At 51.3% G+C, this 26,928-nt stretch overlaps 4 non-coding genes across 4 annotated transcripts; 2 read left to right on the top strand and 2 right to left on the bottom strand.

Annotated features, from left to right (window-relative positions):
• Window positions 1-9,371: 9,371 nt before the first annotated feature.
• Window positions 9,372-9,445, bottom strand: TRNAT-AGU. Its single transcript has one exon. It is a non-coding gene; the product is annotated as a tRNA-Thr (tRNA).
• Window positions 9,446-20,152: 10,707 nt separating this feature from the next.
• On the top strand, window positions 20,153-20,234 carry TRNAS-AGA. Its single transcript has one exon. It is a non-coding gene; the product is annotated as a tRNA-Ser (tRNA).
• A 3,038-nt stretch (window positions 20,235-23,272) lies between these two features.
• Window positions 23,273-23,345, bottom strand: TRNAR-CCU. Its single transcript has one exon. It is a non-coding gene; the product is annotated as a tRNA-Arg (tRNA).
• A 1,152-nt stretch (window positions 23,346-24,497) lies between these two features.
• TRNAF-GAA lies at window positions 24,498-24,570 on the top strand. Its single transcript has one exon. It is a non-coding gene; the product is annotated as a tRNA-Phe (tRNA).
• Window positions 24,571-26,928: the final 2,358 nt, after the last annotated feature.

Here is a 26,928-nt window from a genome sequence, read left to right as displayed (position 1 = left end):
TAGATTCTTAAGGGAATCAAAAATTAACTCTGACATTCCACAGTGGAGAGAGGCATAGGCAAAACTGGGGCCTCTGGCTCACACAAGGAGCCTGCCCCACCAAGTACAGATACCAGTCCCCAGCCTCTCTCAATTCACTGGGTTTGGAACCCATATCCCTTGTCTAGCAAGTACTATTTAATGTAGGTTGAGTCATTTCTGTCATAAAGCAGTCTCATAGTTCCTCATTCACATAATTAAGGTAACAGCCCCTTTTTTTCCTTCCTGCCCCAATAACAAAGAAATTGGGGATTCCACAGTGTGAAAATAACCATCCCATGCTGCCGTGTGTTATGCTAAGTGGAGTGGGTTTACCAATGCAAATGCACATTCCTAAAATTCCTTTGCCCACTCCTCATAATGTACCACCAGATGTCAGGGTAGAGCTCATCCTGACTCTGCTTACACTCCAATACGTCTGTTAGTCTATAAGGTGCCACACGACTCTTTGCTGCTTTTGCAGACACTGTGTTTCTCAGGTCAGCTACTGAGGGGGGCCGAGACTCTCTGTGCACAAGAAGTCGAGTTCCCAGCAACACGTGAGACTTAATTCTCTGGAGCCAGGTGCAGGGCTTTGGCAGGGAGGCTCAGGCATGGGGGATTGGGGTGCAGCGGACGGACCGGCTGTCTAGGTGCGGAGATTTAATCTCACTGAGGAGGAATCCTGCTGACAGGCAGTGGCCAGGGCCGGTGCAACCACTAGGCGAACTAGTCGGCTGCCTTGGGTGCCAAGTGGTTGGGGGCACCAAAAAGCACACTCAGGGGGGGCAGTGGAGTGGAGGTGAGCGGGGGCAGGATGGGAGGGGTGCGGGGGGGAGGGCTGCCCGCAGCAAGTAACGGGGGGGAGGGGGCATGCAGGTGAACCGCTCCCTGTCCCAGCTCACCTCTGCTCCATCTTCTCCCCTGAGCACGCCGCCCCTGCTCTGATTCTCCTCCCCTCCCAGGCTTGCCGCACTAAACAGCTGATTGGCACCGCAAGCCTGGGAGGCGGGAGACGTGGAGCGGCGCCGGCGTGCTCAGGGGAGAAGGCGGAGCGGAGGTGAGCTGGGGTGGGGAGCTGCTGCAGGGGGGGCTGCCCGGCTCTTCCCCATGGCCCCCGCCCCTGCTCCACCCCAGCCCCGCCCCCCTCCACCCCTGCATGGTAAGTGGAGTGACCCAGCCCCAGCCTGGTTCACTGCCCTGGCTCCCAGCCACGCCGCCGGCGAGTGCTGTGGGGCGGTTCCCCCTCCCCGCAAGTTTGGGAGCCAGGGGAGCAGAGCAGGCTGGGGCCCCGGGCCTCCATGGGGGGAAGCAGAGGGGGGCTGGCCCCAGGCCATCATGGGACCAGGGGGCTGGCTAATTCCTGCGGGAAGTGGAGTGACCCGGCCCCAGCCTGCTCTGCTCCCCTGGCTCCCAGGCTTGTGTTGGTGTTGGCTGGATTTGTGCGGGTGTTTGTGTATATTAGCAATTGTGTGTGTGTGTGTGGCTGGATTCATGCATGTGTTCGTGTATGTTTGCAATTGTGTGTGTGTGCATGCTCTGCTGCCCTCTGCCAGCATGACAACCATTTCTACGTATGTCACAGCCCCCATACCGTCGACCCCGATGGTGATTTCCCCATCTTACAAAGACTGGCTGGCCTGACCCTTCTCCCCCCTGCAGTGTGTGGCAGGGGCTGCAGCTCACCCCCAGTGCCAAGGTGCGGGGTGCTGGACTCCAATGCACCTGGAGAGCAGCTCAGGTGAGGCAGGCAGGGCTTGTGGTGTCCGTTCTGCGTTGCCTGGTGCTGGGCCATTGCACAATCCCAGCCATGCCGCACAGCACACCCCGAGAGGGGGCAGGGGGCCAAGCAGATGATCCAGGATGAGGGGATCATTCTCATTGGTAGCTGTCCAGTGGCAGTGAGTTCCACAGGCCTTGGCACATGCTGTGTGGGGCAGGAGGTCCTTGTATTTGGAGCAGTGGGAGTGAACTGCATGCAGTTGTGTCTCTGAGCACGATTGTGAATATTATGGTGTGTGTGGGGGGGTGATTGTGACTGTGGTTGTGGGGGTGATTGTTTCTTTGGGGGTTGGGCTAGCATGTCCCTCTGGGTGTATTGTGTGTGAATGTTCTTGGGATTGTGTGAGTCCCTTTGTGTGTGTGTGTGTCAGTCACAGTCAGTCACTTGCTGCAGAATACAAAATCGTGCAAAGCCATTTCCTACTGGTTAGCCCAGCAACACACTGATACAAACAGTGTCACAGACGCGCACACACACACACACACACACACACACACACAGCAGGGCTCAGCCCCACCAGCAGGGGGCAGCAGGGACACACACGTCTCCCCTGGGCCAGCTTGGACAATTTCCCATCACGACCCGGCACAGTGCTGGTGCCCCCACACGGGGGTGGGCAGTGACCGGGCGGGGGGGGGGGGGGCAGATGTGCCGGATCTGTAAAAGCAGCAAAGAGTCCTGTGGCTCCTTATAGAATAACAGCCGTGTTGGAGCATGAGCTTTCATGGGTGAATCCCCACTTTGTCGGATGGATTCAGAAGGAAGCACTTTGGGAAAATCAGTCAAGGCCCTTAGCAGAGCTGGGACACAGACCCAGTGACTCCTGCACCACCCTGGGAGGGGAGTGGGGTCTAGTGGTCAGAGCAGGGAGGGGGCTGGGCACCAGGACCCCTGGGTTCTATCCCTGGCTCTGGAAGTGGAAGGGGTCTAGAGTAGGGAGAGTGGGATCCAGGATTCCTGGGTTCCATTGCTGGGGATTTCATACTTTCCTGCTATTGGAAAGTGCTGGGAGAATCCCCCATCCAAAGCTGCTCTGACAGCGCTAAGCAGCATCTGACCATTCCAGGGCGGAGCGCACTGCCCAGGGGGAGGAGAGTCTGGCTCTGGGGTTTCACTTCAGCCCAGTCTAGAGAGAGGGGCCCAGCCATGGAGTTAGGCTCAAGAAGACCAATTCTCCAATTTGTTACGGGCGTTTTGAATTCCAGTCCTGTGCTCCAAAGTGCTTGGTGTCAGTTGCACATTTTAGCAGCCTGCTCTCCACTCCATTTTCCAAATCATTCATGAAAATATTGAATAGCACCGGACCCCAGACTGATCTCTGCCAGACCCACTAGGTGCACCCTCTCCGTTGGGCAGCCAGACATGGAGAAGGGCCCTTGGAGTCTGGGCTTTCAACCAGCTCTGCACCCACATGACACTGATTGCATCTAGACCGCATTTCCCTCCTTTGCTTGTGAGAATGTCCTACGGGACTGTGTCAAAAGTCTTAGTAACCCCGAGATCGATCCCATCTACTGTTTACCCACCTCCACTAGGCCTGGGACCCTGCCAAAGAAGGAAAGAGGATTGGTTTGGAATGATTTGTTCTTGACAAATCCATGCTCACTCATCCTAAGAACCAAAGTGTCCTGTAGGTGCTGCTGATAAACTGATTGTTTAAGAATGTATTCCAGGATCTCTCCAGCTATGGAAGTGAGGCTGGCTAGTCTGTAAGTCCCAGGGGTCTCTTTGTTCCCCTTTCAAAGATAGGTCCTGTCTTGTTCATGGATAGGAAGATGTTCTTTTTCAGGGATCTCAGATGAGAACTGGGGCACAACGCCTGGATTTTTAAGGCCACAAAAATGGAGGCAGGAACCTCTTCTCTCCTGCTGGCAAAGAACCCCAGGTACCTAACAGACAGGGACTCACATCCCTGAATGGGCTTTAGAAAAGGCAGTGGTTAAAAAGTTTGGCCCTGACCATTTCTTGTTTCTGCAGACTAGACATCTGAGCAAATTTTAGAATTCCTTGGTGCTAAACACCGTGAAACTCCCCGTTCTCCTTCACAGAGGGTTTTAATGCCCCTTATCTCACTCAGGCTCGTGACTGCCCAGAGTTTGAGAATTGTCCCTGTTCCCATTGGACAGATGGGGATGAGCCTGAGGTACAGAGAAGGGAAGTGACCTTCCCAAGGGCCTACACAGCAAGGCGGTGGCAGAGCCAGAAAGAGAAGCCACCAGTCCTGACTCCTGTTCCAACTGACAGCAAACCCCCAGAGGCAGGGATAGAGCCCAGGAATTGAGATGGTGGGGAAATTTCATTGAAACCATTTCTGTCAGAAAATCCCCTTCAACTAACAAACTAAATCAGTTTGTTTCTCAAAATCAAAACAAGTGGGATGAAAGTTCTTTGCAAAAATATTTTGTTGCAAAGCAAAAGCATCTCCTGTTTGTCACAGTGTGTTAAATTGTCTCGTCGCCCACAAAGAGGAGACACTTAGACCACAAACATTAGATAAGATGCTTCAGTCTCAGATAAGTCGTTGCTGCTCTTAACAATTTCAAAATAAAAAAATACAAATCAAATAGACTATTTCAGCTATTCTATGATGTCATAATCTGCTCTGAGTAAACGTGATAGGACACCTCATATTATGCACTACCCCTAGTGACAGTCTCCAATGGATCCCATCCTCCACCCACCATGAGGTAGGTAGGAGCGGATCATTATTATCCCTACTTGAAAGAGGGAGAAGCTAAGTCTGAGAAAGGAGAATTGACTTGTCTTGGGTCACACAGCCAGTCAGTGGCAGAGTTGGGAAATAGGACCCCAGAGCCCTGATTTTCAAACTAACCATCGGATCTTGAATTTCATACATTGAATAACCTGAATAAAGTGCTCTCAGATGAGCTCCAGACCAACAACAGTGCACAGTAATTATTCATCAAGTATTTGAGGAGAACTGCAATGTTAGAGAAAATCATGAACTGCTCAGAGACAATTAATGCAGAGAAGCAGCAAAATTCATCAAACATATAAGTGGTTCTGACTTATTTCCTTGGTCTTAAAAGAGAACAACAAGGACCTGAGTCTCCTCCCTGTCAATAACCCCCTGCTCAGCCAATCAGGGTAGAGACTGAGGACGGGAGGCTGAGGGTTCTCACCAGAGAGCCCAAAGGATGGTCCAGGTCACCGGTGGGGATCACTGCCCGAGCACTATTTCAGCCCCATATTTTTGGGTGGACCTCCCACAGTGGGAGCTGCAGAGCACTCTCCCACAATACACACACACACACATAAAGACACACACACAGACACACACACACACCTCTCTCCTGGTGTTGAGAGGGGAACAGGAGAAAGGACAAAAGAAACAAGAGAAGAAGAGAAAGGAGGGAGGGATGGATGGACGAAAAGGTGAAACAAAAAGGACAAACCCTAATGTCCCCACTGATTCTATGGGACAAAATCCCAGGTGCGGAATAAAATTCTGCCTCCTGAAGCTCGTGTTTTCCATGCCTAGAATTCACTGTCACCAGATGGATCAGACTGAACAGGTTTCAAACCTCGAGGAGGCTCTTACCTTCTAAACAGGGACGGCTGTTTTCTAGTAAAATCAGGCAAAGGGAAGGAGAAAACTCGAAAGAGGTTCCTCCTGGCGCTCACGTACCTGAACCCGAATACTCTCTCAGTCCTCAAAGAGAGACCTCAAGAAGGAGACTTGCTGGAGCAAAGCCACAGGGGTCTCTAAGGTTTCCCTGGCCCCTCGCCCCTGTCTTGCCTGGCTGATGTCAGCATCTCTCTGTGAGGTCACCACCTCCCCACCACCTTGGACCAATAGCCTGAGGTCCTGCAAAAGGCCTTTGTGATGTCACTGCCACACCCCTCCCTTGCTGTACCAATGTCCTGCCCCTGGCCAGGCACTTTGGAGGTTTGAGCTACTCCCTGTGGATCACCCCACTCAAGGAGCATTCGTTCTAGGCAGCAAGCCGGTTAGACAGTAAAACATCAGATGCTGCTCCCAATGCTACACTCAGTTTTTCAGAAATTAGTCGACTTTATGGCCAGGAGAGACCATTAGAGCATCTAATCTGACCCCCTGCATATCACAGGCCTCCTGTAGGACACAAGAGCTACTTTTGGGGCAAACACATTCCAGAAAGGCATCTAGTCTTCATTAAATGACATCAAGAGATGGAGAATCCACCTTATTACAATATTTGTGGCTTAGTTGTAATATGAATTTGTCTCTCTTCACCTTCCAGCCATTGGGTCTTGTTAGGCCTTTCTCTGCTCGATTCAAGAGCCCTTTAATACCCAATCTTATCTCTCCATTAAGACACTTCAATACTTCAATGAAGTCACCTTTCAATCTTCTTTTGATCAGCTAAACAGGTTGAGCTCGTTCAGTAGCTCACTAGAAGGCATTTTTCTCCAGCCCTCAGAACCTTTGCCCCCCACCTCCCCGGTGGCCCTTCCACTGGGCACGGGGCTTTCTTAAGTGCGGGGCCCGGTTCGGGGGAATTGGTGGAATTGGCCTAAAGCTGGCCCTGTTTGGGGCCGGGGGTGGGGGGGTGTAAGGTTTTCCCAGGTGTCCTGCTAAGGTGACTCACTACAGGAAGCTCCTGGAATGGAACAGGGGGGCTGAAAGGTCCAAGGTCTGTCCCAGGACGTGCTGCAGGCAAGGAGGCTTCCCCCAGTGACAGTGTCCCCTGGGTGGTGTCACACTGATGAGGGCTCTGCCTGGGTTTGGTTCAGAGCTGTTCCAGAGCACTGAGCCTGTGTCAGGCCCCAGCAGGTGACCTACAGGCTCCACTCTGGCAAAGCTCCCTGTCCCTGGGCTTTGGCATCACTAGCCCCTGCTTAGTGACTAGGGGTCAGTTTAGGGGAGTGATTCCCAAAATGTGGGGCATGCCTCCTAGGGGGGCACAGAGGAATGTTCAGGGTTGAGCCAGCCCCCATGGAGGGCACAGAGGGAGCACAACTCAGCCCCACTCTGTCCCAGCTCTTCACCCACCCTACCCTCAGCCTGAGCCCCTGGCCCAGCCGCGACCCCCTTACCTGTGTCTGCACCCCCCTCCCCAGCAAGCCACAGCCCCACTCCCAGCCCCGGTTCTCGACCGCGGCTTCTGGGGGGCCTCCGCCATGGCTAAGAGGGCACAGTGTGAAATGTTTGGGGACCACTGGTTTAGGGTGACGTCCTCAATCACTTCTCTGCAGTCCAATGAAAGCGATTCCTCCCCCACCCACCCCTCCGTCAGGACGGCCTAGGTACGTTCCGCTGCCCTTCACTCGTACAGGAAGGATAATAACATTTCATTCCACTCAATCCTAAAGTGATTTGTAACCCACCACCAGCCAAAACTGGTCATTTTGGGGAAGCGGCCCCATCATGCTGCATAGCTAGGCAGAGTAGGTGTGTCTGTGCAAACACGGTCTGTTCCTGAAGTCTTTTCCCCAGCGCCTCACTAGATGTGAGGGGGGAGCTCATTCAGCCCCTGCTTCCGCTTGGTATTAAAAAACTCCATATTGTCCCTATCTCTGCTGGCCTTAGATTTCTCCTCTTGTCCCTTTTCTAGCAGTGCAGATGAGGTGGCAGAGTGGTTAAGCCCATGGGCTGCTAATTCATTGTGCTCTGCACGCATGGGTTCAAATTGCATTCTCATTGGCTGCGTTTAGTTTTCACCCCTCCTTTATAGACAACCATCTCCCCCTTTGGTACAATGACAGATCAAACAATGTTGCTTCTTGCAAACAAAAACCTTCTCAGAAACTCAGACCCCCCCCCTTGCTTTAAATTAAATGTCTAAATCTCAGATTTCTAAAAAAATATTTCTCTAGTCCTGTATTTCTTAGTTTTTCTCTCCAAAGGGAACATCCTCATAATCTCCCCCAAACACCCTGGGACCTGCCCGAATTATTAAAATACCCCCATCCTGAGCAAGGCCAGAGCAGTGAACCAGAGCTAGTGTCTAGGCCAAGCTGTTCTGAAGGAGGCAACTCAAACATTTTCTCCCTGCTTCCCTTGGCAAAATCCGACTGAGAAAACAAAATTCCCCAAACTGAAAATTTTCTGCTGAAATACCCATACTAGTCTGTTTGGGGACTTTGATTTGAATGTATTATTGTTATTATTCTCTTCTGATTTATCTCAGTTCAGTTTGTCCTCCAGATGTGTTTACAGGTATTGAGTTGTGGGGGAGAGAGGCCAATTCATAATGACTCTTCCCCCCTTTCATAGTTTCTTCCAACTTGCTAGGAAGCTCCTTTGCTACGATGTGAGTCAAGCAGTGTCCATTGTCGCTGTGCTATCTCGGAGAAGTCTGCATTGTACACGGTTCCTGGGATAGTCCTTGGGAGTGTGGATCCCTTCAATGGGCCAGCAGAGAGTCTGGCTCCTCCACTGTTGCACCTGAAAGGCTGGTGGTGGGCATTTCCCAACCTCATAACATATCTCAGTAACGCACACAGAGCAAAACTTCATAACTTCCCAACCAATGCGAGCACACACAATCCAACATGATATTAATGTTCAACAGATCAAGACTTTTGAAATGATACCTCACCAGGCAGACTTTGTACAAACCATGGCATCATTATATGAGAGTGGTGAATATGGGGCTTCCAGGTGCTGCTTTGAGCACAGCGTGCCACACCTGGGCTTACACTGCAATGGAGACGTACCCTTAGAGTCCATCTCTCCTGGGATAAAGATGACAGCAGGGCTGGCCTGGGTCATCTGATTTGGGCTCCTGGAGCTAAAGCTGAGGGGCTAAAAACTGTGGTGCAGATATTTGTGTCCACACTGAAGCGTGGGCTCAGAAACCCTCACCCCTTGTGGGGTCTCAGAGGTTGGGCTCAAGCCCATATGTCTGCACTGTAATTTTATAGTCTTGCAGCCCAAGCCCCATAAGCCTGAGTCAGCTGACCCGGGGTTTGAGACAGGTGCCCTGGGTGTGTTAATCACAGTGTAGACATAACATTAGGCTACATCTCCAGTGCAATGAAACACTCACAGCTGGCCCGTGTCATATTAATCAGGATCATGCAGCTTGGTCTGGAGTAAAGTTGCAGTGTCCGTGTCTGGGCTCAGAGTCCCCTGCTCTAGGAGCCCAGAAGGTTGGGAGGCAGTTTAGCAAGTGGAAATGGTAAAACCGCAATGGAGTATTTCATGAGTATTTCTCCACTGGTCTGTCTGCTTTGGGGCAGGGACAATAACATGTCCTGCTGCTTTTGTTATTTCAAAGGATGGTTTAGGATTTTCATTCTCGGACACTGGGCACAAAGTAGCTCTCAACCCTCAGCATAAACTAAATGAGCTGCCCACAGATTCTGGTAGCCACAATGAAGCATTTGGTGTGAGAGCCCAGACCTGCCCCTGCCCCAGAGGCAGGGGGTCATTGTTGAGGGGACTGGACCACTGACCTATCAGCTCTTAACACCCAAACTTTCAGTAACGCTATTATCAGTGCCTGTGAGTGTAATTTAAACCATAAGAAAAGCCACACTGGGCCAGACCAATAGTCCATCTAGCTCTGAATGTTGTTTTCTGACAGTAGCCAATGCCAGGTGCCCCAAAAGCCACTCCCAAAGGCACCACTGGGAGTTGAACCCAGGATCTTCTGCTTACTAAACAGGTGCTTTAACCAGCTAAGCCATGGTGTCTGCTGTTATTTAAAGCATCATATCTGCCCACACCTGACTGTCTGCCAACCCCCACAGGGGCCTGACAAGCTTTGCTTGTGTTTGGATTGTGTAAAGCAGAGGAGCAGGTGAAGTGTTACTCCTAAGCTGGGTGTGTGATTCTTTGCACAGGTCTATGCTGCAAATTAGATCGGTGTAACTACATTACTCAGGGGTGTGAAAAATGTACCCCCCCCCCAAGCAATGCAGTTCTATCAACCCAGCCCCGGTGCAGATAGCGCTGTGTCAACAGGAGGGCTTCTCCCATCAACACAGCTTGGGGAGGGGCTTGGTTAGCGAAGACCCAGAGAACAGGTGGCCCATGGCTCTTGCATGTGGGGAGGCTGGGCATGAGCTCTGGAAGCTCCCTAAGAGCTAATCCGCCTCTTGCTCGCTCCTCTCCTCCCCTGAGGCCTCCTTGCCTGCTGCTCGTGCCTCAACACCCTCTGCCCCAAGGTCTGCCCACCACCCCCACCTCTCTGCCCCTCCCGTGACACCCATCCTGCCTGCCACCCCCACCTCTCTGCCCCCTCCTCTGAGACCAGCCCTGCCCACTGCCCCCACCTCTCTGCCCCTCCCCTGAGACCCACCCTGCCCACCGCCCCACCTCTCTGCCCCTCCCCTGAGACCCGCCCTGCCCACCGCCCCCACCTCTCTGCCCCCTCCCCTGAGACCTGCCCTGCCCATCGCCCACCCCTCTCTGCCCCTCCCGTGACACCCATCCTGCCTGCCACCCACCCCTCTCTGCCCCCTCCCCTGAGACCCGCCCTGCCCACTGCCCCCACCTCTCTGCCCCTCCCCTGAGACCCGCCCTGCCCATCGCCCCCACCTCTCTGCCCCTCCCCTGAGACCTGCCCTGCCCACTGCCCCCACCTCTCTGCCCCCTCCTCTGAGACCTGCCCTGCCCACCTCCCCCTCCTCTCTGCCCCTCCCCTGAGACCTGCCCTGCCCACTGCCCCCTCCCCTGAGACCTGCCCTGCCCACCACCCACACCTCTCTGCCCCTCCCGTGACACCCATCCTGCCTGCCCCCCCCCCCACTCTGCCCCCTCCCCTGAGACCCGCCCTGCCCACCGCCCCCACCTCTCTGCCCCCTCCCCTGAGACCAGCCCTGCCCACCGCCCCCACCTCTCTGCCCCTCCCCTGAGACCCGCCCTGCCCATCGCCCCCACCTCTCTGCCCCTCCCCGAGACCTGCCCTGCCCATCGCCCCACCTCTCTGCCCCTCCCCTGAGACCCGCCCTGCCCATCGCCCCCACCTCTCTGCCCCTCCCCTGAGACCTGCCCTGCCCTCGGCCCCCACCTCTCTGCCCCGCCCCTGAGACCCGCCCTGCCCATCACCCCCACCTCTCTGTCCCTCCCCTGAGACCTGCCCTGCCCACTGCCCCCACCTCTCTGTCCCCTCCCCTGAGACCCGCCCTGCCCATCGCCCCCACGTCTCTGCCCCCTCCCCGGTGACCTACCCTGCCCATCGCCCCCACGTCTCTGCCCCTCCCCTGAGACCCGCCCTGCCCATCGCCCCCACGTCTCTGCCCCTCCCCTGAGACCCGCCCTGCCCATCGCCCCCACCTCTCTGCCCCCTCCCCTGAGACCCGCCCTGCCCATCGCCCCCACGTCTCTGCCCCTCCCCTGAGACCCGCCCTGCCCATCGCCCCCACCTCTCTGCCCCCTCCCCGGAGACCTACCGTCCCCATCGCCCCCACCTCTGTGCCCCTCCCCTGAGACCCCCCTGCCCACCGCCCCCACCTCTCTGCCCCCTCCCCTGAGACCCGCCCTGCCCATCGCCCCCACCTCTCTGCCCCCTCCCCTGAGACCTGCCCTGCCCATCGCCCCCACCTCTCTGCCCCCTCCCCTGAGACCTGCCCTGCCCATCGCCCACCCCTCTCTGCCCCCTCCAAAGAGACCTGCCCTGCCCACTGCCCCCACGTCTCTGCCCCCTCACCTGATCCCGCCCTGCCCATCGCCCCCACCTCTCTGCCCCCTCCACTGAGACCTTCCTTGCCCACCGCCCCCACCTCTCTGCCCCTCCCCTGAGACCCGCCCTGCCCATCGCCCCCACCTCTCTGCCCCCTCCCCTGAGACCCGCCCTGTCCACACCTCTCTGCCCCCTCACCTGAGACCTGCCCTGCCCATCGCCCCCACGTCTCTGCCCCTCCCCTGAGACCCGCCCTGCCCATCGCCCCCACCTCTCTGCCCCTCCCTTGAGACCCCCCCTGCTCATCACCCACCCCTCTCTGCCCCCTCCCCTGAGACCCCCCCAGCCCAACGCCCCACCTCTCTGCCCCCTCCCCTGAGACCCGCCCTGCCCATCGCCCACACCTCTCTGCCCCCTCCCCTGAGACCTGCCCTGCCCATCGCCCACCCCTCTCTGCCCCTCCCGTGACACCCATCCTGCCTGCCACCCACCCCTCTCTGCCCTCTCCCCTGAGACCTGCCCTGTCCACCTCTTTCTTTGGTCATCTGTTGTTATTCCTTGAAACACCAAGTATAGAATAAAAAGCTGAATTTACTCCAGGGTGAGGAAAGAAAGGAGCCACCAACCTCCTGGCAAAGCTCAGTGCCCCAGAGAAAACCTGCCCCCTGCTATCACAATCACTGATGTACTGGGGAGATGATGGGAAAGGGACTGTCTGAATGATCCAGGCAGGAAATGGACAACAAGCTACAGTAACGTCATTAGCCACAAACACACTTTCCTCATGCTCCAGCCAGAAGGGAAAGAAGCAGGAATTCTTGCTGTTCAGTCATAGACACACTTACACAACAGCACAGTAGAGTGTGTGTTGTGGAAGCTGGTCTGAGGAAACAACTGGAATTGATCACTCAGGCCTGGTCTACACTAGGCGTTTAAACCAGTTTTAGGAGCGTAAAACCAAATTAATGCCACACCCGTCCACACTGAGAGGCCCTTTATATCGATATAAAGGTCTCTTTAAACCGGTTTCTGTACTCCTCCCTAACGAGAGGAGTAGCGCTAATATCGGTATTACCATATCGGATTAGGGTTAGTGTGGCCGCAGATCGACGGTATTGGCCTCTGGGTGGTATCCCACAGTGCACCACTGACTGCTCTGGACAGCAATCTGAACTCGGATGCAGTGGCCAGTGTGACGGAGCGATTCTGGCGGGACCCAACTGAGAGTGCCAAATCAGGACCAATTGCTCAAACAGGGCAGTCACAGCCCTAGGCTGGGGTTTTTCCACCTCTAAGGCCAACCAAACCAGCCAGACAAAAAGGACTTTGGTCTCACCCCACTGGCTAACCACAAGTCACACAAGCAATTTCCTTAGACACTCCAGTCTCCCAGCATCACCACCAGTGCACTCGTCCTGGGGATGAATGGTTATGAAAACCAACACCCCAATAAAAGAAAAAGGTTCCCTCGATCCCAAAGGACCAAGCCCCAGACCCAGGTCAATATACACATCAGATCTTACCCACAAATCACGCTGTTGCCAATCCTTTAGAATCTAAAATCTAAAGGTTTATTTACAAAGGGAAAAAGGTAGAGATGAGAGGTAGAATTGGTTAAATGGAATCAATTACATACAGTAATGGCAAAGTTCTTAGTTCAGGCTTGCAGCAGTGCTGGAGTAAACTGCAGGTTCAAATTAAGTCTCTGGAACATCCCCCGCTGGGATGGGTCAACAGTCCTTTGTGCAGAGCTTCAGTTTGTAGCAAAGTCCTTCCAGAGGTCAGAAGCAGGATTGAAGACAAGATGGAGATGATGCATCAGCCTTATATAGACTTTTCCAGGTGTAAGAATCCCTTTGTCCTCACGGTGGAAACTTACAGCAAAAATATGGAGTCTGGAGTCACATGGGCCAGTCCCTGCATACTTTGCTGAGTCACAAGGCGTGTCTGCCTTCTCTCCATGGGTCAATTGTGTAGCTGATGGCCCTTTAATGGGCCATCAAGCCAGCTATGCAGGGCTGACATCGGCTTGTCTGGGACACTTCCCAGAGGCAGAGCATAAAACAAAATATAGACATTACAGAGCCAATACTTATAACTTCAACTACAAAATGATACACAGACATACAGACAGCATAATCATAACCAGCAACCCAGAACCTGGTCTAAGACACCTTATATGACCCCCTTTACTTAGGATTTGGTGCCACTACAGGACCTTGGTTGCAACCCATGTTCTATATGGTCCCCATTTATATCAATAACGTCACACCCCCAACGCAAAATTGATGCAGGAAGGGATGACAAAACATCGCTGACTGCATCCCAAGAGCCCCCCTTCCTTGGGTTTGTCTCACTACAGCTAGTGTTGGGCTAGAGGCCGTACCAGTGTATAACCGAAATGGTTTATCAAAGTCATGTTCAATAACATGAATGGATCTCTTTACAAACTTAAGGTATAACTTGGTCAGCTTTTGCAGCATGGTTCCGGTATGTTTCATGTGATCTTGCCAAGAGCTAAAGAAAACAGCTACTTTATCCATACCAGCTTCGGCCAATGTTTTGAACCCAATTAACATTAAACCAATGTAGATATTGATGTTGTTCATAGTACAGGACTCTTGGCATTTAGCCATGAAAGCAATATGGTAGTGTGCCTCAGTTTCCCCTTTTATACAGCACATCAGGTCTGGAATGTATTTTCCCCTGTGAAAAGTTCCAACACTGTTTACATGCATTAACTGTGAAACATCAGTATAGCAAGGCCCTTTAACATAAAGTGTGTTTTCATGTATTTCTTTCAACATGTTTAAGGGACTTTCCAAAAGATTGGGCACATTGTACATTGTTACAGTTCTTGGCAATAGCAACACATTAGTTACAAAATTTAGCATTAGTAATAACAACAAATTCGTTGCAAGTGTCCATTTACAATCATATTTGTCATGCCACACCCTTGGCTCAATACCATTGGAGTTTGGGCATTTTAGGGTTAACCTGTGGCTTCCCTTTGCAAAATTCAGTCTTCTCTTTCCTTCTGGACTAAACCCTGATTTCTCTTGCTTAACAGAATTCACTGGCTGATGGGGTGGGCCCTCTGTGCTAACAGCTATTAGCAATTCTTTCTTCTCCCTGCCAGCCAAGTAATTCGCATCAACACAGACACCAGCTTTTAACTTCTTAGCTGCTATGGATTCCAAGGCTGGACTCTGTCTTACAGAGATACCACACCAATCCAAAGAGTCTGAGGGTGAGAGCTGGCTTGCTCTCCCCTGCCTCCTTAAGCATTCAGCCATAAAACTGTTCTGCTTTGAAACACCAGTAACTGAATCTGTCCTCAGATCCTGAAGCACAGACTGCTCACTTACCGATTCAGCATGGAGACATTCCTGTCCCAACAGCATTGTCTCCCCAACAAGCTGGCTACACACAGCCAGGTGGTTATAGGACTGCTCAACTTCCTTAACAGCTTCTACTCCACCTGAGACCTTTTCAAAGCTGCCCACACTGGATCTCTCAAAAGGAAAGTCAGTGGATCCATTCACAACAGAAAATTTCTGGCTGTTAGGAACTGAAACTTCCTTGATTAAATCACTTTTACACCCTTCAGTTGCAGTAAACTGCTTGCACAGGCTACCATGAGGATTCCTTTCCCTAGGAGCTTCTCTAAGCAGCAATTCACCCCTCACAGAAATTCTGCCCTTCCCCTCTCCACCTAGGGCTTGCTCTACAGGAACACTTCCCTGAGCAACCACAGACGCTTTCTGGGTCTCACTTACATTTAGACTCACTTCAGGCCCAACAGGCGGATTTCTACACAATCCCCTTTTAGGCACACCTACAGACTTTCTAGATAACAGGTCAGAAGCAGTCTCCTTCCCTTGGCCATGAACAAGTTCAGGAATCTTTTCCTTCTTGCTACAAGTTGTCAAACTGTCAGTAGGTAACACCATTAAATCACCTTCATGCTCTCCTTGTGCCCTGGCTAGGGTATCACCCTGATCAGACAGAGTTGCTGCACCCTTTTCCAACCACACATTAGCAACTGGCAAACTACAAGCACCAGAACTGTCTGGTCTTTGGGACCTTGCTATGACACTAACTGGATGCAATCTAGTCACAGTGCCATTCTCCCCAGCAGACACAAACTCAGGACTATTCCCTTTCTGGGCTTTAGCTGTATTTACAACCAACTCCGAGACAACTGAATCACCCTCAACCATCACAGGCTGACAGGCACCTTCTGTCTGCTCCACAGACACAGAAGAGCCGGAGACACATTCTCCTTTACCAGACACACAGCTTGAGATTTCACTTCCCTTGTCCCAGCACACAGGGCTGTTCACAGACAACTGCTTGGAGACTGGGGTAGCTTCCTTCATAGGCAAGTCAATACCCCTGACAGACACAGGCACATTCCCTCCACTGTCACATTTCTCCACACAGGACACAGGTAAGGGATATGGACACTCATTTTCCACTATCCCTCCCTTCCCAAACTGCTGATTAGACAAAGCCATCAGCTCACAAGGCTGCCTAGGCTCCTCCAAACTTTCCCTACCAGGCACATTGCCTCTCCCAACAGATAAGCTGCTGCTCTTTTCACTACACTGAGCTACTTTTAGCAAATCACAGTTACCCATTTCAGGTTTACTTCTACAAGCTGCACTAGCCACCAATCCATTACCCATTACAAATTTACCCTCTCCTTCCTCAGTTAGGTATTTAACCTGGGAAACATTTTCCTCCCCAATGAGATCTTTCTGCTCTTGATCTAACTCCAGATTTCCTTCTGAGACATCAGACAGACATTCAGAAACTTCATTCCCAGACACACTGCTTTTTTGCACAGACAAACCTTTGGAGCAACCCTCCTCAGGCAAATCATTGCTCACAATAGACACAGGTTTAAGATTATTCCTCTCCTGTGACTGGCTACCTGGACTGAACAAAGCTTTCACATTTTCCCCAATTAAAAGATCTTTAGGCAATAACTTCCTGACACCAGCTATCACTTCATGCTGAGCCCCATTCCACTCAAGGTGGATTCTGGCTAAAGGCACACGGACAGTAAACTCACAGAGGATCACAACATTCACACTCTGATTTGGTAAATAATCTTCCTCTTTGACCAGATCTGCTTTAACAAGAGTGATGTTAGAAGCCATAATTTGCCCTAAACAGCTTTTACCATTGACTTTTACACTCTCTATGAATTTTCCATTACCATTCCCATCCATAGCACTGGCACAATTTATGGGGCCACCCCCTATTGAACACACAGTAACAGCATTGACATAAAAGGTGGCATTGTTGGGGTACATTTGGTTACCCCCAGACAACTGCTCAGATTTATACAACATACCAACATTGTTACAAACTGGACTTTCAAGAGGATACAGTCTCTGCTGTTCTTCCATTGCTTTTTTGACTTGGATTTGGAGTCTAGCTGTCTCCTGTTGCATTTGTCGAGTTTTCTCCTCAGCAGCCAGCAGCTCCAGACGCCTCTTACGAGCTTTTTCTTCTCTCTTAGCAACTTCTTTCTTTCTCTCCTCAGCCTCTTTCTCCATTCGAATTTCTGCCAGTTCTTGCTCATAATCAAACTGCAGGCTGTCTCTCAAGGCTTGCAGTTTCCTTGCTTTTCCTGATGCTTTCTGTCTCATGGTCACTGATCTTTAACCAACCAAACTCTCAATCCCAAAGTTAAAATTTGGATAGCGTGGGGTTCTGACCCAAAGCTTAATTGACCTGGTTCTGTGGATCCAAGCATGACTACGCCACTGTGACGGAGCGATTCTGGCGGGACCCAACTGAGAGTGCCAAATCAGGACCAATTGCTCAAACAGGGCAGTCACAGCCCTAGGCTGGGGTTTTTCCACCTCTAAGGCCAACCAAACCAGCCAGACAAAAAGGACTTTGGTCTCACCCCACTGGCTAACCACAAGTCACACAAGCAATTTCCTTAGACACTCCAGTCTCCCAGCATCACCACCAGTGCACTCGTCCTGGGGATGAATGGTTATGAAAACCAACACCCCAATAAAAGAAAAAGGTTCCCTCGATCCCAAAGGACCAAGCCCCAGACCCAGGTCAATATACACATCAGATCTTACCCACAAATCACGCTGTTGCCAATCCTTTAGAATCTAAAATCTAAAGGTTTATTTACAAAGGGAAAAAGGTAGAGATGAGAGGTAGAATTGGTTAAATGGAATCAATTACATACAGTAATGGCAAAGTTCTTAGTTCAGGCTTGCAGCAGTGCTGGAGTAAACTGCAGGTTCAAATTAAGTCTCTGGAACATCCCCCGCTGGGATGGGTCAACAGTCCTTTGTGCAGAGCTTCAGTTTGTAGCAAAGTCCTTCCAGAGGTCAGAAGCAGGATTGAAGACAAGATGGAGATGATGCATCAGCCTTATATAGACTTTTCCAGGTGTAAGAATCCCTTTGTCCTCACGGTGGAAACTTACAGCAAAAATATGGAGTCTGGAGTCACATGGGCCAGTCCCTGCATACTTTGCTGAGTCACAAGGCGTGTCTGCCTTCTCTCCATGGGTCAATTGTGTAGCTGATGGCCCTTTAATGGGCCATCAAGCCAGCTATGCAGGGCTGACATCGGCTTGTCTGGGACACTTCCCAGAGGCAGAGCATAAAACAAAATATAGACATTACAGAGCCAATACTTATAACTTCAACTACAAAATGATACACAGACATACAGACAGCATAATCATAACCAGCAACCCAGAACCTGGTCTAAGACACCTTATATGACCCCCTTTACTTAGGATTTGGTGCCACTACAGGACCTTGGTTGCAACCCATGTTCTATATGGTCCCCATTTATATCAATAACGTCACAGCCAGGTAGACAGGAAAAGCCCCGCGAACTTTTGAATATTTCCTGTTTGCCCAGCGTGGAGCTCCGATCAGCACGTGTGCCGATGCAGTTAAAAATCAAAATAAAGAAAGAGCTCCCGCATGGACCATGCGGATGTGATCGCAGTAAGGGCAGGCAAATCTGTTCTATCAGCATGCCGTTACAGAAGATGAAATTCTAAATCATTTTTAAAAAATCTCCAGGCAGGTGCCATAGCAGGGACTCAGCGCACTGCTGCGTGACAAGCGTAACGGAAAGCCAAAGAATCAAATGGATGCTCATGGACTGGAGGACTCAAGCTATCCCACAGTTCCTGCAGTCTCTGAAAAGCATTTGCATTCTTGGCTGAGCTCCAAATGCTTCTAGGGTCAAACACAGTGTCCGCAGTGGGTCAGGGCATAGCTCGGCAATTTACGCACCCCCCCCCCACCCCCAGAAGTGAAAAGTAAAACAATCCTCTCTTGACTCTTTAACATGTCACCCTATCTTTACTGAATGCTGCAGATAGACGCGATGCTGCAGCAGTCAACACCAACATCCTTGCTCCCCCCCGCCATGGGTGGCTGATGGTACAATATGACTAATAACCATCATCATCATCATCATCATCATCAGCCTATGGGCACATAGGGCAGTGCAAAAGGACTGGTAACCATGCTGACTAGCATCAGTTAGGTTGATCAAGGGCACCTGGCCCTAATTTTTCCTGGTAGATGGTGCAGTATGGCTGGTAACTATTGTCATCATAGCAACAGGGGGCTGAGCTCCATCAGCCCCCACCCTTCATGTGTAAAGAAAAGAGTCAATTGCCCCTGGACTAGCAAAGGGATGCTGGGTTCCTCTCCTACACACTCCTTACTGTCCTGTCTGGACTATCATAGCAGCTGGAGGCTGCCTTCCACTCATTTCTCACTAACAAGTCACTGTGTCTTATTCCTGCATTCTTTATTACTTCATCACACAAGTGGGGGGACACTGCTATGGTAGCCCAGGAAGGCTGGGGGAAGAACAGAATGAACAGGTGGGGTTGTTGCAGGAGCACCCCCTGTGAATAGCATACAGCTCATAATTTCTGCAGGACCTGACACAGAGCAGCTGTGCTCTCTGGTTCTATGATACAGTGGTTCTCTAGTACACTTGCCCATATTCTAGGCAGGACTGATTCTATTTTTAGATACTAAAAAGAAGGGATTGACTCAGGGAATCATTCCCAATTTTGGCTTTTGCAGCCCTGGCTGATCTCAGCCCGGGGCACTTATGACAGCAGCAAATGGGGTAGTGCAGAAGGATTGGTAACCATGATCATCTTATTACCAATTTATGGTATGGTAGATGGTACAGTATGGCTGGTAACCATCTCTGCTGTCATGCAAAAGCATGCTGCTGTGTAGCGCTGTGCTGCTGAATCGCCTCTGTGAGCGGCATCTAGTACGCATACGGTGACAGTCACAAAAGGCAAAACAGGCTCCATGGTTGCCACGCTATGGCATCTGCCAGGGCAATCCAGGGAAAAAAGGCGTGAAATGTTTGTCTGCCGTTGCTTTCCCAGAGGAAGGAGTGACTGACGACATTTACCCAGAACCATCCGCGACAATGATTTTTGCCCCATCAGGCACTGGGATCTCAACCCGGAAATTCCAAGGGGCGGGGGAGGCTGCGGGAACTATGGGATAGCTACGGAATAGCTACCCACAGTGCAACGCTCAAGAAATCGACGCTAGCCTCGGACCGTGGACGCACACCAACGATTTAATGTGTTTAGTGTGGCCGCGCGCACTCGATTTTATACAATCTGTTTTGCTAAACCGGTTTATGTAAATTCGGAATAATCCCGTAGTGTAGACGTACCCTCAGTGAGAACAGAACTAGAGTGCAGTGAGAGCTACCTGTCCAGCAAGTAATTGTGGCCGAGTGGTTAAAGCGATGGACTAGAAATCCATTGGTGTCTCCCTGCGCAGGTTCAAATCCTGCCAACTATGGAGGAAGTTGTGGTTCTTTAGTTTCAATGGAGCTGGGTCTTGTCTCACTCTTAAGCTATGTCTACATGAAAAAATAAGGTGGCTTTAAAGTGTTTTAATTGAACAGCTGTTGCATGTCCACCCTATGCTGGTGTCACCAAAGCACATTCATGCTAGCATCTCTTGGATTGCCACAGAGAGCAGTGCACTGTGGGTAACTATCCCACTGTGCAGCTGGCTGCAGGGTGCTTTGGGAAGGGTTTGCAATGCCTCACAGGCTGGTACAGCATCACATGATGCAGGTTTCTATCCCATTGTTCCATGGGCATCCTACTAGATTGCCAGCTGCTTTTCAACTGCAATGTGTGTGGTAGGGTAGAGAGCATGTGTGTGTGTGTGTGTGGGGGGAGACAGTGTGTGCGTTGCGGAAGAGTGAGTGTGTCGCACACTGTCTCTAAGTTCAGACAGCTGCTGGAAGCCACCAGTCCTGAGGCAGGGGACAGCCCCGACATCAGCCCCCCTTCTCTCCTTGGGTCAGCTCAGCACCGCACTCTCTGTCACACATGCACACACTGCTGCCTGCTGAGCTCTGTGTCAGGGGTGCTGGAACAGGGGGGTTAGAGGCCATGGCCCCACCACTCTTTACTGGCTGTCAGGACACATGATGGGCGGGGGAAAGGGTGCAGACTTGGGGAAGAGGCGTCTGTGGGTGTGGCCTCGGGGGGAGAGGTGGTGTGAGTGGGGGTCCTTAGGGAAGGGGTGTCATGGGTGTGCCACAGTTCAGACAACGGTGCCCCCCCCACTGTAAGGAAGCTTCTGCCACCCCTGCTCTGTGTTGGCAGAGCGGGAGAGAGCAGCATCCAGGGCAGTGATTGGCTCCCTGGGGCTCCAACAGGGGGGCTTGGGAGGTGATTTAAAGGGCCCAGGGCTCCGGCCGCTGCAGGAGCCCTGGGCCCTTTAAATCACCAGCCTGGGGAAGCCGGGCGGGGCTGGCACAGCATACTGGCTCTTGCCGGTACCCCATACCGGAACATACCGGCTTACTTTCACCTCCGGAAGATCCTCACATGGATCAATAACTGGTTAAAAGACAAGAAACAAAGGGTAGGAATAAATGGTCAGTTTTCAGGATGGAAACACGTAACTAATGGTGTCTGTACTGGGACCAGAACAAGTCAACATATTCATAAATGATCTGCTAAACAGTGAGCTGACAAAATGTGCAGATGAGCCAAAACTACCGCCTTGCTTCCTAGAACGAACGCTCCTTGAGTGGGGTGATCCACAGGGAGTAGCTCAAACCTGCAAAGTGCCTGGCCAGGGGCAGGACGTTAGCCCAGCAAGGGAGGGGTGTGGCAGTGACATCACAAAGGCCTTTTGCAGGACCTCAGACTATTGGTCCAAGGTGGTGGGGAGGTGGTGACCTCACAGAGAGATGCTGACATCAGCCAGGCAGGACCGGGGCGAGGGGCCAGGGAAACCTCAGAGACCCCTGTGGCTTTGCTTCAGCAAGTCTCCTTCTCCAGGTCTCTCTTTGAGGACTGAGAGAGTATTCGGGTTCACGGACGTGAGCGCCAGGAGGAACCTCTTTTGAGTTTTCTCCTTCCCTTTGCCTGATTTTACTAGAAAACAGCCATCCCTGTTTAGAAGGTAAGAGCCTCCTGGAGGTTTGAAACCTGTTCAGTCTAATCCATCTGGTGACAGTTGAATTCTAGGCCTGGAAAACACGAGCTTAAGGAGGCAGAATTTTATTGCGCACCTGGGATTTTGTCCCTTAGAATCACTGGGGACATTAGGGTTTGTCCTTTTTGTTTCACCTTTTCCTCCATCCATCTCTTCCTCCTTTCTCTTTGTCTCTTGCTCCTTTCACCTGTTCCCTTCCCAACACCAGGAGCTGTGTGTGTGTGTGTGTGTGTGTGTGTGTGTGTGTGTGTGTTCCACCCAAAATGTGGGGCTGAAATAGTGCTTGGGCAGTGATCCCCACCAGTGACCTGGGCCATCCTTTGGGCTCTCTGATGAGAACCCTCAGCCTCCCGTCCTCAGTCTCTACCCTGATTGGCTGAGCAGGGGGTTCAGAGGAGACTCAGGTCCTTGTTGTTCTCTTTTAAGACCAAGGAAATAAGTCAGAACCAGTTCTATGTTTGATGAATTTTGCTGCTTCTCTGCATTAATGGTCTCTGAGCAGTTCATGATTCTCTCTAACATTGCAGTTCTCCTCAAATACTTGCTGAATAATTACTGTCACTGTTGTTGGTCTGGAGCTCATCTGAGAGCACTTTATTCAGGTCATTCAGTGTCTGAAATTCAAGATCCGATGGTTAGTTTGAAAATCAGGGCTCTTGGGTCCTATTCCCAACTCTGCCACTGACTGGCCGTGTGACCTAAGACAAGTCAATTCTCCTGTCTCAGCCTTAGCTTCTCCCTCTTTCGAGTAGGGATAATAATGATCCGCTCCTGCCTACCTCACGGTGGGTGGAGGACGGGGATCCATTGGTGAGTGTCACTAGGAGTAGTGCATAATGCCATGTAGCCATGTTGTCTCCAAGGGCGAAAGCAAGAAGAATGGTGCCTTCATAGCCCACCCAATATTCCATAACATAGTTAAGGAAAATATTTCTCAATGAACTCTCACTAAAAGATCAGAAGCAGCCAGTGTCTGCAGCAATCTACGAGCATTGGTATTTTCTTGAAATTTGCCAGACCAACCTAACTAACACCTAACACACATTTGAAGTTCTTCTTTTCACACTGTTAGCTCATTCTCAGGTTCTGCTTCGTCTCCAGACAGATCAATTATCTTTCAGGTCAGCCTTGCTGTTTCTGTCTGTTTTACTCACTGAGGTGTCAGAGTAAACACTCCCCTTCCTTGTATTCTCAGACAAACACTAGTATTAAGTGTTTGCTATTGATGGGTCTAGAAAGCATTTGTCAAGTGGAAGATGCCATTTCTGGGGGATTGCTCCCAAGATCCAGTACTTTGGGTTCAAACGTCTCCCAGCTTCCTTGGTGAAAATAACACCAAGGCTTCTTTGCAATATACAAGAAAAAAAGAAGTTTTTCACCCCAGATGGGACTTGAACCCACAATCTCTGGCTTAGGAAGCCAATGTCTTATCCATTAGACCACTGGGGCCCTAAAGCACACCAAAAAGAGGGATGGAAATTCCCTCTCATGATTGCACATTCCTCATTCACTCAGAAGCCAAATACCCCATTTAATGGCCTTACAGAAACGTCTGCATCCCCTGGCAGCGAGGCTACTGGGGAGGTCGCTGACAGAGCTGAGCACCACCTTTCTGCCAGCCATCTTTAGAGAAGAACCCCACCCTAGAGTCACCCCTCCCTCCTTCAGCACCTCCACGGCTGTGGCTCTGAGCGGCAGTAGGATGCTTAGGGGGTGAATCCGGGGCTGGAAGGGGGGTAAGGTCGGCCTGTAAGGAGTAACCAGGTGGGGCAGACCCAGGGGGAGGCTGTGGGCTGCTGGTCGGTTGTTGGGATCTGAGCTCTAGATCAAAGCTGCACAGTGACCTGACACCCAGGGTTATAAGGCCGACATAGTGACCCCCTTACTGGCCTCGGTGACCCCCAAACCCTTGTTACTAAGGGCATTGAGGAGTCTCTGTCCCTTAATAACTCCTGGGAGCTCCCCAGCAGGCTGCGGGCGTCAGCCGCCTCCTGCCTCACAGGTTAGACTCTTGGCGCTGTGCCAGCCACCCCCTCGCTTGCAGGCCCAGTGTAAGAAGAAGGAGGCCCGGTGCTGGCAGAAGAGGGTTTTGATTAATCGACCTCTGTGTGATGGGCACAGGACGCTTCCACTCAGTAGCACAGCTGTGGGGGAGCCAGGGGAAGCAGCTAAGGGCATCGGGTTCCTCCGGTGAGGTGTTGAGCAGTCGTTTGTTTTCCTGTTTGCACTCCTCTGTGGTGTGAAAATCGGGGAGGGGAGGCAGAAGCCCCACTTCCCTCCCGAAATGACGCCCAGTGGGGGAAGCCAGGACAACAGGGTGGGGCGGCAGGTGGTGGCCAGACTCTCACCGCCAGGGTCTAGTCTAGCTCAGGGTCCAGCTCAACCTCCTCCCCGTGCCACTAGCCCCCAGTCCCCTTCCACCACCAGGTCAACCCGGGTACTAGGGCAGGAACGGGGTGAGGCAGCAAGTCAAGCTGAGCAAGGCAGGCCAAAGTGAGTCTTGTCTTCATGGGCCGCTCACAATGACGTCCTTTTTGTGTGCAACTGCTGCAAAACCATCCCTGGCAGAGAAGCAACAGGCCAAAATCATGCTGTACAGTTGCCAAAGAAGCTCAGTTGGGAGAGTGTTAGACTGAAGATCTAAAGGTCCCTGGTTCAATCCCAGGCTTTGGCAGGCCCTTTGAGCCTTCTTTGTGCAGGGGTGGCTTGTCCTCTAAGATAGTGGCAGCAGCAGGGCCGGCTTTAGGAAATGTGGGGCCCAATTCGAACAATTTCAATGGGGCCCCAGCAGGGATGACTAAAAAAAAAAACATGTGGGGCTTGTACTCACCAGGCGGTGCTCTGAGTCTTCGGTGGTGGGTCCTTCACTCATGTCATAGGTCTCACCCCCACTTGGAGCTCTTGGGTTCACAAGATGGGGACCTGCATGGATCCTTCTAAACTTAAATCCTAGTTTAGATCTGGTAAAAGCTGCCACCACCCAATAATGTACGTGTATTGGGACACAGTCCTTCCCCAAAATCCTTGGGGATCCCAAGAGCCCCAAATCCATGGAGTTCTTACACCTAGGAGAAATAAACCATTCCCCCCTGCTTCCTCCCCCCTCCCTTCTCCTAGGAGAGAGATACCTTGATTCAAACTCCTTGAATCAAACAGAAAGGGAAACAAACCATTTCCCTCCTCCCCTCTCCTAGTGCTTAGGAGAGATACACACCGATTCAACTCTGTGAATCAACCTTACGAGGAACTCACTCTTCCTCCCTCCCCTTCCCCTGAATTTCCACAAGAGAAGGAATTAACCAAGTCAAAAGAAAAGAATTTATTAAAAGAACAAAAAGAAAGTAAACTGTCTCTGTAAAACCAGGATGGAACAATACACAGAGTCCAACCTATAAACCTGGAGAGAATTCCCCCTCCCCCCTTTCTTTCTCAGTAAAAGCAAAGTAACAGCAAACAGAAATAAAGAATTTCTCCAGCAAACACACAATTGCAAATGTAGAAATCAAATTATAAGACTAATCCGCCTTTCTAATTAATACTCACTATTGGATAGTAGGAACTACTCCAGGAGAACTTGGAGACATGTCTGGCCTCTCTTAGATCCAAAAAGAGAACTCTATCAAAGAACACAGACAAAGGCTTCCCTCCACAGAGATTTGAAATGATCCTGTCCCTTGATTGGTCCTCTGGTCAGGTGTTTCTCAGGTTACTGAGCTTGTTAACCCTTTCCAGGTAAAAGAGACCTTAACCCTGATCTGTTTATTTATGACAAAATGCTACAGTGTTCGGCTGCTGTGGAGCTTTCCCCACCAAGGGATATGAAATTTAATTATATTATGGTCACTATTACCAAGCGGCCCAGCTATATTCCCCTCCTGGATCTGATCCTGTGCTGCACTTAGGACTAAATCAAGAATTGCCTCTCCTCTTGTGGGTTCCAGGACTAGCTGCTCCAAGACCAGCCATTTAACATGTCAAGAAACTTTCTCTCAGCATCCCGTCCTGAGGTGACATGTACCCAGTCAATATGGGTAGAGCTGAGATCCCCCAGTATTACTGAGGTTTTTGTTTCAATAGCCTCTCTAATCTCCCTGAGCATTTCAGAGTCACTAACACCATCCTGGTCAGGTGGTCTGTAATCCAGCCCTACTGCTATATTCTGATTTTCCAAGCATGGAATTACTAGCCAGAGAGATTCTATAGGACAATTTAGTTAATTTGAGATTTTTACTTTATTTGATTCTACACTTTCCTTCACATATCGCGCCACTCCCCCACCAGCACCACCTGTTCTGTCCTTCCGATATATTCTGTACCCTGGTATTACTGCGTCCCATTGATTATCCTCAATCCACCAGGTTTCTGTGATGCCTTTTGTATCAATATCCTCATTTAACAGGAGGCACTCTAGTTCACCCAGCTTATTATTTAGACTTCTAGCACTGGTATATAAGCACTTTAAAAACTTGCCATTTTTGGCTGTCTGCTATTGCATGATGTAATCACATAAATGATCAAACCCACGTGCCACACAAGCTCCACAAATCCTCAAAATCAGGCATGTCCCAGATAAATTGGGACATCGGAGGCTCGGGTGCAGGATCCCCGGAGCCAGCAGCGGGAACTGAGATGCTCTGTTGCCCTTAGCTCTTCACCCTGCCCTTATCTCTAGGGGTCACTGATCTGGTACCTGCCCCATGGCCCGGGGCAGCTGGATGCTGAGTCCGCAGCAACGCCAAGTCAGGCGCCTCTCCCATCCCCCTCTGTCAAGGCCTTGCCCCCATCCCCACCCCCATCTCCCTCCCAGAGATCATAGAATCATAGACTATCAGGGTTGGAAGGGACCTCAGGAGGGATCTAGTCCAACCCCCTGCTCAAAGCAGGACCAATCCCCAACTAATCATCCCAGCTAGGGCTTTGTCAAGCCTGACCTTAAAAACCTCTTAGGAAGGAGATTCCACTACCTCCCTAGGGAACCCATTCCAGTTCTTCACCACCCTACTAGTGAAATAGTGTTTCCTAATATCCAACC

Source organism: Mauremys mutica, chromosome 21, assembly GCF_020497125.1.
Source record: "Mauremys mutica isolate MM-2020 ecotype Southern chromosome 21, ASM2049712v1, whole genome shotgun sequence".
NCBI lineage: Eukaryota > Metazoa > Chordata > Testudines > Geoemydidae > Mauremys > Mauremys mutica.
Note: the sequence above shows the minus strand (reverse complement) of the source record. Positions and strands in the feature narration are given on the sequence as shown.